Raw genomic sequence first — 13,515 nt, 5'->3', positions numbered from 1 at the left:
TAGTTACACATACATATATTCACATACAAATATATATACATGTATATTTGCGTAAATATCTGGATCATTATCTTTTTTTTTTTAAAAAAAAAAAGAAAAATTAATTAAGATAAAATATATGTGTGCATTGTTTTATAGGCACATGCAGTCAGGGACGGGCACGTTCAACATAGGTGTTTTTTTGTCTGTGAGAGTGGGTGTAGAATGTAAGCATGTGGGAGCAATGGGGAGGGGGAAAGGAACAAAACTTGTCATTTGCAGGGCAGAAGCTGTTTGTTTCAAGGCCTTGAAGGGTTTGACAACTTGTGGGTATTTCTTGTCTCTTCCTAAAAAGGACTTATAGTTTTCACTCACTCTAAAATAACAATTATAAACTTTTATTTTGGTATGTCTCTAAAAAATATAAAAATTAAATTTAGATAATTAAAAAAGAAAATAGACATCATTCACCAAAATATACAATTTCCTTGAATAGTTTACCTCAAAGTCAATCTCTGGGTTCTTTGTCACATGAGATTTTAATTGGGTGTGAACATAGACAGTCAAATGATAAATGTAAACTGCAAAAAATTAAAAAGGTGACCTCCATGATCGAAGTTGAGCCACGCCTTTTGCCACTAACTATTAGGAGTGAAAAGTGAAGAAGAAAGAGCCAAAGAGATAATAATAATAATAATAATAATAACGTGCGTTTTGATAGACAGACAACACTACAAGTATTTAATGCAAGCCCACCTGGATGATAGGCCTCAGAGAAAAAGTCTAAGAGAAAACCGCAGTATCAGTTTCAATCAAGGCAGGGTCTTCTTGTAGCTCATTATATATGTGTGTGTGTGTGTGTGTGTGTATATATATATATATATATATATCTACATACATACACGCACATGTATATATATATATATATATATATATGTATACATGCTTGATTAAAAATTATCTCTTAGACTTTGAAGTGAGACGGAAGCAAAAGAAGATGCCACTTCTTCCTCTTCCACTAGGTGGGGTTTGACATCTTGTTTGGATGTTTAATATGTGTAAGTGTGAGTATATATTAGTGTTTGACCCATTTTCCATTTGTTTAATTATGTGGTTTGACCATCTTCGTCTTCAACTATTATTAATTCCTATACTTTTTCTTTATTCATCAACCGACCAACAAATGAAAAACAATGCAAAGGATAGACAGGTATAAACCAACAAATGACAAACATAGGAAAGGAGGTAAAGTTATAAAGGGATTCCAACAAGCTATAAACTCTATTCAATTTATTTATTTTTTAGGGTTTATGAACTTTTCTATATTCTAATCGATATAACACATTAAACATTTTATCTCGTAACATATTCAAATTGAATGATAAACATAAAATAGTTTATTAATATAGTACTACATTTTTTTTTTTTTGGTGTAAAGAGTCTATGGCACTAGATACCAAAGAGATTAGATTAGTTTCTATTGGAGCACTTTCATGGCCATTATTTAAGTATTTCAAGTCAAAAAGAAAACATTTTCAATCAAACATTAAAACTAGAACTTGAATTTGTAACAAATCCAACACTGAAAGGAGACCCAAGATCAAGATCAAGATCCATCCATCAGTAGAAGTTTTCTTGAATCTTTTTCTGCAAAGGTGATAATGCAATATAAGAAGGAAATTTGACTGGTTTCTATAGGAGCACCTTTTTTTAGCACTATTTAAGTGTTCGGGTCAAACAGAAAAAGATTTTGAATAAGATTTTTCAAAAACAACGACATGGATTTTGACCCTTTTAACAAATCATAGATGAAGAGATGCACGACAAGAAGGAAAAGAGATGAGTTTGTGAATGAGAACACTTTCATGACCAGTATTCTTAAGTGTTTTGGGGAAAAAAGAGAATGTTTTTTTCTTCTAAAGTCAAATATTCAAAAACAACGACGTGGGTTTTGGGCCTTGGGCGTCATTGGTCCTTAGCAATCTACACTACGTAAGACTAGATAGAAATCAAGTTTAGAAAACTTAGAAGCATCCACAGATTCAATTGAATAACAATGGGCAACGGGAAAATTCTCACCAGGGGTAGCTCAAGTTATAGAATTTTATTAGATTCTCTAATTGGAGCTATATTATGTCCTACTTACTGTTCAAGTAATCTTACACTATTACAAAGTGGATAAGGTAATAATAACACTACCAAATGAGCTCACATTTTATTCCTTATAAGCAATGTATAACGACATTTTTGAATTTAGGTCTTCTATTGGGTTGGTCTTAGCAATTAGTAATACGGAAGCACCCTCTCATGCTTATTGTCATTAACACCACTCATTTTGGCAATGTAGTGAGTCTAAGTTTATCTCTTGAAAGTCAAGAATACAAGCTATTAATGATTTACATTCTATCCTCCTAGACATAATAGTCTACAAGGATAACCCCTTTTTTAAGGGATATCTCACGAAAGAAATAATTTTGACCAGAGCTGGATTGAGCCTGAACAAAATATCAGTTATTTTTTTTATTTAAAAAAATGCTCACATGATTAGTCTAGTTGATCTCTTCTAACTGAATTTCTGTTGGTCAAAGTCCAAAAGAAGTTGTTTAGAAGTTAATTACTCATTTTGGAAATGATGATCACTTTGAAAGAGTCATGACAAATTAATGCTGAAAACAAAGCATCCTAATTCATGGTCACTAATATTTGACCACCTCATCCACATATCATTAGAAGAAAAATTAAGCTAATAAACGCGTGTAAAAACAATCCTCAAAGACCCCAGCTAAAAACATAGTTCAATAAATCTCTCGACCTAGAAAGCTGTATCCTATTCAAACAGGTTCACTTCAAGCCACAAGCAATTGCAGAGATAAGAGATTAAATGACGAGATTCTTCACCAGAAGTCTCAATCCAGAGAAGTCTATGTTGATTCTTGCCTGTCATAAAGCCGCAAACCTCGAAATTAATTGCTATAAATGAACGTATCATCAAGGAATCTAACAATGACCTTGCTTAATAGCAGAGTGCAAAAGGCAATGAAGTTGCCTTCTGTTACTAGTAGTAGCACCAAAAATTACCACGGAAATAGTAGCAAAATGACAAAGATTAAAAATATCCAATCAAGATGTTGTTCCCACACCACGATGTAACATTTTGTCGGTAATGAAACAGTTACAATTGCTGAAAGTTGGTCAAGAAAACATGCACCGGGGTAAAGTGGGTGGTCCTATAGCACTTTTTATCTAGTAGACACAAATGACTTCTGGTCAATATTTTACGTATCTGCTGGTTATTTGACAAACTAACCCTGGTTGGGAACATTCCAATAATCACATGGAACCGTTGCACAATTCAGTCAATATTCTCTTTGCAGCAATAGTTGGGAGAATTTTACCTGGCTAAATAAAATTTTGAAGGAAAAAAAATATATGAATAGTAATAGAACAATTACCAGGTGCAACTTCAAACTGTTACATCAGCAACCCAGCAGGCTGTCCAAAAATATTGACATCGTCACTTGAAGTGTCTTCCCTGTTAACATGGTGAGGACCTGGTCACTCACATGCACCTATAATCCTATGCCACAAGCAGAGTGGGGGTTGGAATGGTTTCGGCTAAAAGCATGGAACAATATCAAATCAAATACAGACAGGAGCAAAACCAAGAGAAACTCATTTTTCAATGTATCTTTCTATACCTTCCATTTCCTTCATGCAAACTTGTTTATCAACACCATATTGATATTAGGTTAAATGGCAACGAGCCAATCTTATCATTCTGCATTTTAACCTAGTACTAACATGGCTCTCTAAACTAATTACAGAAAATGAAATGTTGGGTCTAATATGTAGAAGTTCAAGTGGAAACACCAATTGACAAGCAGTTGAGCACCAATACCGTAATGCATACACGTCCTTTTGCAGCTGAAGAAAGGAGTCTCCAGGGATGAATCAACCAAACTCTAGGCCTGTCATAATTTCTGTTCATAACTAGGCCCAGAATTAGGCATGACAAGATCAACCCAAAACCTGAAGGTACAGTTGACATCTTGGGCCAACAAAGAATCATGAACCTTAGCCCACACACTACTGGACCTAAATCTAGTATGTTTTCAATTGATCATTGGAAGCCGGTTTTTCCAATAAGTTTATTTGGATGGGAAAGACAAGGGTGGCAAGTGGTTCAATAGCTGATAGGCATGGCATTATCTTTTTTTTTTTTTTGCTAGTATTAAAGATTATTTCATTGCAGACCTTGAGTATTTTAAGTCAATGGTCAACCTCTAAACCCCAAAGAGGATCTGGGAAACCTACATAGATACTTTGCTGCACTTTGGTACTATGTAAAAGCTTTTTTCTTCTCCATAAGGGTGGCATCCTCTTGGCACCCTGTTTATACGATTATCTATCAATATAAAGGTTACTTGGCTGGGTAACAGAGGATTTGGTGGGAAATTGAAGAAAAATTCCATAATATCCTGTATATACCAATATTCATATGCAACTCTTTTAGTGTTGCTACTAAGAATATTTTTATTTAAAAAATATACTATCAGTTACTTAAAAATCTAAATTTATTTTCTTTTCTTTTTCTATCAATTAAATACCTTAGAAATTGAAAACAAAAAGAAAAAGAAAAGAAATCTCGAGAAACACAATCTCTCTTCATAATTCATTTTCGTCACAAGACAAATATATATCATGATTTTTGAGATTTTTGGTATGGAAGAAAAGCAAAGAGGATATATATGATAAAAAAATAGATATGATCATAAGAAGTTTCATTGTGTGCGCGTATCCATACATAGATACGGCAAGTTTTAGGCTCTTAAGCCTGATCAGCAACTTGCTAGGCTAACCTAAGCATGCAGCAGCAAGCAATCCTCCAATATTATGGCCAACCTTCCAACTATATATGCAAGCATCCAAGCCCGGGACATGATAAATATTAACCCAATTCATCGGACATATGTATTTAACATCAAGAGTTTTATCTTTTTCTTTACAGGGTTTAATTTTCTCGAATAAAAATGTTATTATGGTAAAGTCATTTTTTTTCAATAACACTGTCATGGATTACTCTTTAAGTTTTCTCTGTTCTCTGAGGTATGTGATGTGAATGATGTGGACCTAAAAGAATTAAACCTTCAAATGACAGGCCAAAATGTAGTTTAGCATAATATAGCAGCTGCAGTGGTTGCCAAAGAGAGGCACATCAAAGATTGGATATACAGTGTATCCCTTAAATGTTGTTAGTTGCCAATTGCTTGCGCCGGAGATAGAAATGGTGCTCAAGTTGTAGCTTGAGAGTTGAAGCATGAATTTCCAAAACAAGAGAGTTCAGTGTGAACCTTAACAATACTTTACCTACTTTCACTTAAAAAAACCTTACCTATTTGTTGTTTCACACCATCCAAACAAGCACGTCAATTAATACTGTCCCCAACCACGTCCTACAACAGTTGAAACTTTTTCTGCCATCTTCTAAGCTCATGGGATCAATCCTCCCCCATGTTCTGAACTGAACAGAAAATTGCCATTGACAAGTCAGTAACAAGGTTGAACCTTCATATGCTGCCCGTTGTGGAAAACATTATGAAGTGGGCTGAGGTGACTATGTATGAAAAACTAGAATCCATGTCAACGGGACACAACATTTTAGGCCTTTCAAATAGACAACTTTCTATAAGCTGCCAGTAAAAATTAAAAGAGACAAAAAGCATGGGGATTTATTTATAGCTAGCATGACAATGAAATTAAGAGAATGCCCTGGAATGTACCTCAACTAAAAGATGGCCTTAGTCTAGTTCTGGATGTCAATGAATATTGATCACATGAAATCTGCTAAGAATCTGCAATAAGGGTTTCTTCTTGAGAACTACAAGGATTCTGCAACAAGGAAAAGGAACGAGAGTGGCAAATATTCATTATTTATGTCAATAAATACAAAGAAATAAATATTATATAGCAGACAGTCATTTGTCATGCAAGACATGTGCATGTTCACATCTAAGTTCAATATTGCCCCTCAATAACATCAGGCTGAATCTTCTAATAAACTCTGAATGCATTGAGGCACAAATTATTTATCTTGTATTCATCTCAAATTGACCTTCCAGGTTATCCATTTCTCTACATTACTATTTGGTACAAATATATTTACCTTCCAGGTTATTGATTTATCTGCATCAGTATTTGGTACGGGTATTATTTCAAAAAAAGTAATTGGTACAGGTATATTACCTTTAGCATCCATTTCTCTGCATATATTTGGTACTGGTGTATTACCTTTAGTATCTTATTAATTACTTTATCTTCAAGACTAATATTAGGATTTCTGTTACTCCCAGAGACAAAGTATGTAGTGATTAGCCATAATCAGTTATATTCTGCACATCTAACTGCTGGAAAGAGTGAATACAGTGCTCTCGCCAGTTTTTGCTATCAGTTACGAAAAATACCAGTCTTGGGCTCTTGGAATATGCAACATTTTCGAACACTAACAGAGCTTATAATGTCAGAGATTAGGTAACAACATTAAATCTCTTGATCTAGGATTTTTCACAGGCAATGCACCTAAATCCTTCCTAAAGAAGAATGTCATATGCTGACTGAATCATCTCAGAAATTTCCTAGTCCCAAGATCTACTGTTTGACCCATTTTTAAAAATTTTCATCTGCAGAAGAAAACTCCGTCATAATGCATAAAATGGCACCTTAAAAAAGGAGGACAAAAAAGAAAAAGATACAAAAAACTGGATGGAATATGTATCTGTTTTTGTAAAGCAAACAAAACTATTGGATTAGCTTCCACAATGCTGATAACAATAAGGTTCTGCTGGGCTCAATTCTCATTCTATTTATAGTTAAGCCTTTTCTCAATTTCATATCAGTTCATTTACTTTTGTGGTTTTACCACCTTAGTATTCAATCACAATTGTACTTCAGTCATCAACCAAACCAACATTGAAAAGGAGAGAAAAATATAAACCAAAAAATGATAACATAGCAAAGAAGAGAAAGGTATAAAGAGAGTCCAACAAGCTATAAACTCTATTCAATGTATTTATTTCTTTAGGGTTTATGACTTTTCTAAGTATCACTGACATGGGATTATGTTATGAGAAATTACAACCCATGAATTCTTTGATATAGAATGTTGCTCAAGCAATGCAGGCTATGGGTAATAATTGGCTGTCTATCAAACAACAGCTTCTTCCAAAACCACTTCTGCTACTTGACCCAGCTCAGAAATTTATCATCTGCTGAAGAAAAACCACGTCATTCCATTTTCATATTACTCTTGATATATAGGATTACAACATAATTTTATGTTTGAATCCACACCTACTCCACCTTAAATTTTACCCCTAATAAAGTTAAGGTGGGAGGGAAATAATAAAAAGTAGGAATTAGAATCCTGCCACTAAAGAATTTAGGGTGGGAGTGAACATAACTAAAGCATAAAAAACAATATTGTAAATTGTACATATCAAGAATAATAATAAAAAAATAATAGTATAAATTAGCTGAGCTCAATGTGCACGAGTAGAAGCTCACACGAAAGCTCATGATTAACGTGCATGAGTAATTTTGGTTTTAATCTTGTTATTGCAGTACTAATGTGAACTCACAAGCTTCGTATATGTAAATGCCGGAACTCTTAATCACTCGTATCTCCAGGATTGGAGAAACCATCAATTGCAAGCTGCTTGTCATTTGTACACATAATCCCGAGAAGAAAAATCATTTGAAATCACAATCCCAAAAACGATGAAGAAAATCTAAATGCCACAAAATATTTCCCTATAAACTTTTTGCTTGCCTAAAGGAGCCCGAATGGACACCTATTATCTTCTAAATTTCCTCTTCCGAAAAGGATTTATAGCCTCTTGCAGTAAATAGTTTGCGCCAAAAAGCTAACAGGTTTAGTGAGCACGCAAATCCCAATACGAGTACTTTAGTTTTAAGGAATTTGATGATCGATAATTAGCAGGATACCTGAAATCAGTGAAACATTATGACGTAATCGTGCATTGAGAGGGATCTTTTCATGGCGTTCGTCTGTCTCCTTTCTTTCTTGCTGCTGCTGCTGCTTTTCCGTGCATGAAACTTTTTTCGGCTTTTGTCCGGTTATTTCTCCTTATATAACACTTTAATCCTCAAATTTAACTTAATTAATCATTCAACCCCTAAACTTTGAAGTTTTATACTCCCACCACTCAGCTTTTCTCCATTTATTCGCTATTAACATTTTGATATGTTACTTCCAAAATTTTACTTCCTTAGCAAAATATTTTTATCCTCAAAATTGAAATTATCTGTAAAGGCCTGAAACTTAAAAGAAATGACTTTCTATTTTAAATGCAGAAATAAATAATAATGTTAGAGTTTACATTTCTTATACAGTAAAATTAGAATGTTCAATAGGGTTACAAAAAATGTTCATTCTACATTGGTTTGAAAAAAAGACAAACGGTAATTAAAAATAAATAAATAGATATTTTAGGATTTAATCTTCTCTAGCACTTGAAGGGAGTCCGAGAGGTGAACTACTCACAACTCTCTTGTTGATCGATATTTAGATCTTAGTCTTCTTACTCTGCAATGGTTAATAAACGGGTGAACTACATTAGTACAGTAAGAATGTTACACTAATCATTTATACGAAAATTCGAATGTTGGTAAAAATTACAAAACAACTAATGAAACTATTGATTTAAGTAAATACTCTAAAACATTTTATTCCATATTTACTGTTATAGGTTTTTCCGAAAACAACCTATGAAGAAAAATAAATAAATGATTTTTTCGTGCATAAGATCAATAATTATTCTTTTTAACTTACTTACTGGGACTTCTGGGGGTCCATAGGGATATTCATTTACGCGTGGACTTAGTATCAAGATTTGATAATTAATCTGACCGTTCTCATACTCCGTCCGATAATGAGCGCTAAAAACACCATCGTTTTGATACCCCGTTCGGTATGAGGGTGAACCATATCTCCCAAAGTCCTTCTAGTATGGAACTTCTCAGTCCCGTACGACTGAGGTAATGTTCACGATATGATTCTTTATGTACCAGGTCTGTTCATCCTTTCTCATGGTACCTAGTAACCTTTCATTTTATAAATTCTTATCATCTAAACAACCATCAAACGCATACCAACATCTCATAACATATTCATAAATTAATTTAAACGATTTAAGTGAGTGATATAGTTTAACATAACCGAATAACCAAGTAATCAGATAACCAAATAAATAATGCAGGAGAAATCAAATAAATCAATTAATCAAGAAGATCATCAAAACTATTAATTTAATACGCACAATATAATAACAGTAATTTAATTAGTATAGAAAAATAAATAGAGAATCATAATAAATATAAACTAACCGGTTCCGATTCCATTAGTGACCTATAATTATTTTTTTAAGATTTTTCTAATTTTCACAAAACATAAAATTATCGATTATTAATTTTTAATTTACCGTAACAGAGAATAGTGTCAGGAATTTTTACCCAAATCGGTGTTTCGAAACGCCTCCTACTCACTACGCCGCTTGGTCCGAGTTTCCTTAATTTTTCCTGTTAAAATCAAAACACTCGTTACATACCCAAAAATCTAAAATCAGTGTCGAAAACTATTTCCAACCAATTTTAAAATTTTGGCACGATGGTAGTTCACCTCAGTCTAGTCGGTTTTGGTCGGTTTTGACCACTTTTATACATATCCCTACGAACAAACACATTAGGAACGCTCGGTTTGCTAGAAAAACCAAAAAAAAAACCTACCGACAGGGGGGTCTCCAAGTGCGACGGCTCTGCCAATTCTCCTTCGTAGTTGGAGTTTTTTCTTTAGCTAACTTGCACAGAAATGGATGGTGAACACAATGGTCAAAGAATCGTGTAACATGAAAAACGAGAAGGGGCTCTTCGAAGGGAGTTTAGGGTTTTGGCCGTAGTGGTTCCGTTGGGCTTTACCCGCGATTTCTAACTCACCCGTCGTCCCTTTTGCACTGATATGATCACAGGGAGACTCGGAATTGAATTCTGTGCGAGAAAGAAAAATTTTTACCTTTGTTGGCAGTAGGTGATGGCTTCGATGTGGAGGTGGCTGATGGTCGGCCTCATTCTCCAGTATTTGGTTCTTATTCTCCAGCGAGGGCAGGTGCGGCTAGGGTTAGGGTTCCTTGGAATGTGATGCTTAAATATCCACCCCGTGTCGATTTGAACTGTCCATTTAGGAACGGGTGACTCTCTCTCATTCAGTAGATCTATCTTATTCAGAGAATGAATCTAGGCCACACGATCGGATTAAATCTGACTGTTCGATCCCGTTTAAAGAAGGAACACATCTGGACCGTTCACGTGCGCGAGATTAAATCTGGACTGTCAGATTGCTAAACACGCGGATTGCTTGCATAGCTTCCGGGTGGTGCCGATGTCAACAGGGTTGCCACATGACATGTTCTGGTTCACCGAGACTATTGACTAGGCTATCCTACGTGACTAAACTTTCATTTTTTTCTATTTTAACCCCTTATTTTCAATTTTTTTTCAAAGACACCCATTAAATTCAAAATTTCACATCTTTTTCCTAAATGTATTTTCAATTTTGTCCCTAGTCCATTTTTTATCAAAATTTCAATAAAATTAACTTAAAATAAATCGAATTAATTATTTATATAATTTTTTTATAATAAAAAAAGAAATTCCGGGTTGATTTTCAGTTTATGGTATTACATTATAACGCCCCTTTTTTTTTTTAAGGGCATAGTCTAAAACAATTCCGCACCCACACACAAAAGCGTCATTCTAAATCCACCACAAACATAGAAACCTTACCGCGAATCTATTACTCAAAATCACAATAAACCTGCAACCCTACATGAAATATCATAGTGAAGGATAATTTCACAAACTCACAGCAGACCCACTATCTACACTACTACTAGTTATTACACAGTCAATCATGCCAAATGACGAAAACATTATTGCCCGGTTCCTCTATCTGCTAGGCTCGAAAATCAGCAACTTCAATCCCGACTCTATTCCTACTCCATCTGTAAATGATACAGAGTGAATATATACAACTCAGTATAGTAAAAATTAAGTTACAGGCATCATACACAACAATAGGAAACTCAGAGATCCTATATGTACCCCACCTACTTAACCTAATACCTACCCTTGGTAATTTAAAAGATAATGCATGTTAATTGTGACCGCCCCTCGACGTCCCATAACCGTACAAATACACTCACTCATCACCAGTATCGGCGATCACCAATAAACTGCCTATCTCTCGACACCTAATAGGCCACACACACACACACACATATACCATTCTCACCTGTCACCAGTATCAGCGACCACCAATAAACCGCCTATCCCTCGACCCCTAATAGGTCACGCACACACCCAAATACCATTCTTTCCTGTCACCAGTATCAGCGCTCACCAATAAACCGCCTACCTCTTGACCCCTAATAAGCCACACACACACACAGATACCATTCCCACCCGTCACCAGTATCGGCGACCACCAATAAATCGCCTATCTCTCGACCCCTAATAGACCACACACACACACAGATACCATTCCCACCCGATACCAGTATCGGTGACCACCAACAAACCGCCTAACCCTCGACCCCTAATAGGCCATGCACCCACCCAATTACTATTCTTTCCTGTCTCCAATATCGGCGACTAAACCCCTTTCCCGTCGAAGTCCCCCGACAATCACCACTATCAGCGATCAACTTACTTTTTCTAGGTAGCGATAACTAATATTGGCGTCCCCTAATGCTACCAACTCAACACAATATCATCATGTCCGTGCATAAGACACGCACTAACACTTCATACACTCACACCTGTAACGTTCCCTTGCCAACTATCACATTTACAGCAGCTATACCCACCTACATACAACTTATACTCTCACACCACACAGTTATACCACTCATCCCCTCTCCCTACACAGAGAACCCCCACACCCCTATTCCGACACTTCATTCCCCCAGTCTACGGCCTCCATTTTCTCCTCCCAAATCTTCTACATCCACACACACTACTGCCTCCCTTACCCATATCCACCTCACTCACCAAATCTCTTCTTCTCTCCCCCTCCACGGCCTACTCTAGATACTCCACTCTCAAATCCCGAAATCACCTCTCTCTCCTCCCGTGATCCCCTCTGCAAACCTCCATTCGTGCTCACACAACATCCCCTCCCTCTCACGAACCTCACTCACACACCACATGTAATGGCCCCCGGAAATTCAAAAGGAAATACGTATAATAATTTGAGTGCGAAAGTGAAATAAAAGATTAAGGCTAATATCCCTTACATAATAACTTAAAAGTACTAAACAATATAGCGGAATAAGTTCTCTAAAAAAAATACGATAAATGAGAATAATAAAGGAAACTATAAAGTATCTAGCATCTACTCGCTGTCTTCTTGTGGATCAGGTTCGGGAACCAGGTCCTCCTGATCTGAAATAGTTAAATAAAGAATGAGCTACACTAGCTCAGTAAGGACATCACACTATATTACCGTCACAGAAGTAAAGGTTGGTAGAAAACTGAAAACAACCAATAGAGCACAAATTTTAAACCAATACAATTATTTAAAATAAAATCACTTACCCTTTTTCTTACCCTTGGATAACCTGTGAAAACAACCTATAAAAATAATAACATCATACAAATCATAATTTCATGCATAATCAGTAATATAAAATACATCATAAACCCGTATTCATTAACAATAACTGACTATCACCATTTCTTATTTTTCACCAGCCTACTAGTATCTATGGGGATCCATAGGGGTCCCTGCCATACGTGAACCATTCCCTTTAAACAATCTTAATTGCAGGGCCGTCCCCATACCCCGTTTGGTATAAGCACCAAAACAATAAATCTCAATATCCCGTCCAGTATGAGGGTGAAGCGAGCTGTCCCCATACCCCGTCTGGTATGAGTGCCAAATAACCAAGTCTCCATACTCCGTCCGGTATGAGACAACGTTCACAGTAGGGTTCCCTATGAACCCGGTCTGTCACCATCTCCCAAGATATCTAGTGAGGCTGTCATCTTATCCATTTATCAAATCACATCCCATTCCTATTTGTCCTTAGTCTCTGTTACCAACTCAAACATAAATACATAAACAAGTAATGTGCATCCAAGAAAGCAAGCATATCTTAGATTCCTAAAATCAAACAGTAGTGAAGTAACAGTGATTCATGCATTTAAAACTATAGAATAGATAAACCAGATACCATAATGTATTTAAACTGTAAAATAAATCAAGCAGGAATCGACAGGGAATAATGTCCGATTTCGGGTTCCATTAGCAACCTTATTTAATTATGCATATCTATTAATTGCACAAAATACTGTATTACCATTTATTCGAACTTTAATTCCATGATATGAAATAGAGTGAAGGGTTCTTACTTGATTTGATACCGAAAACTAGATTTTCACTGGGTTCCCTGAATTTTTTTGGGA

At 35.6% G+C, this 13,515-nt stretch overlaps 2 long non-coding RNA genes across 3 annotated transcripts; both read right to left on the bottom strand.

Moving 5' to 3' along the window:
• Window positions 1-420: 420 nt before the first annotated feature.
• LOC110825714 (uncharacterized) lies at window positions 421-8,115 on the bottom strand. 2 transcript variants are annotated; one of them, XR_002541875.2, is made up of 5 exons: window positions 7,981-8,115; window positions 5,760-5,868; window positions 5,372-5,500; window positions 3,432-3,556; window positions 421-2,916 (listed from the first exon to the last, which is right to left on the bottom strand). It is a non-coding gene; the product is annotated as an uncharacterized LOC110825714 (long non-coding RNA). The 2 variants fall into 2 exon arrangements; XR_002541876.2 differs by lacking the exon at window positions 421-2,916 and having other exon boundaries at window positions 2,970-3,556.
• Window positions 6,966-7,961, bottom strand: LOC148270419 (uncharacterized). Its single transcript, XR_015819727.1, has 2 exons — window positions 7,614-7,961; window positions 6,966-7,241 (listed from the first exon to the last, which is right to left on the bottom strand). It is a non-coding gene; the product is annotated as an uncharacterized LOC148270419 (long non-coding RNA).
• Window positions 8,116-13,515: the final 5,400 nt, after the last annotated feature.

The sequence above is a fragment of the Carica papaya genome, chromosome 1, assembly GCF_054855325.1.
Source record: "Carica papaya isolate Zhongbai chromosome 1, ASM5485532v1, whole genome shotgun sequence".
In the NCBI taxonomy this organism is placed as follows: domain Eukaryota; kingdom Viridiplantae; phylum Streptophyta; class Magnoliopsida; order Brassicales; family Caricaceae; genus Carica; species Carica papaya.
Note: the sequence above shows the minus strand (reverse complement) of the source record. Positions and strands in the feature narration are given on the sequence as shown.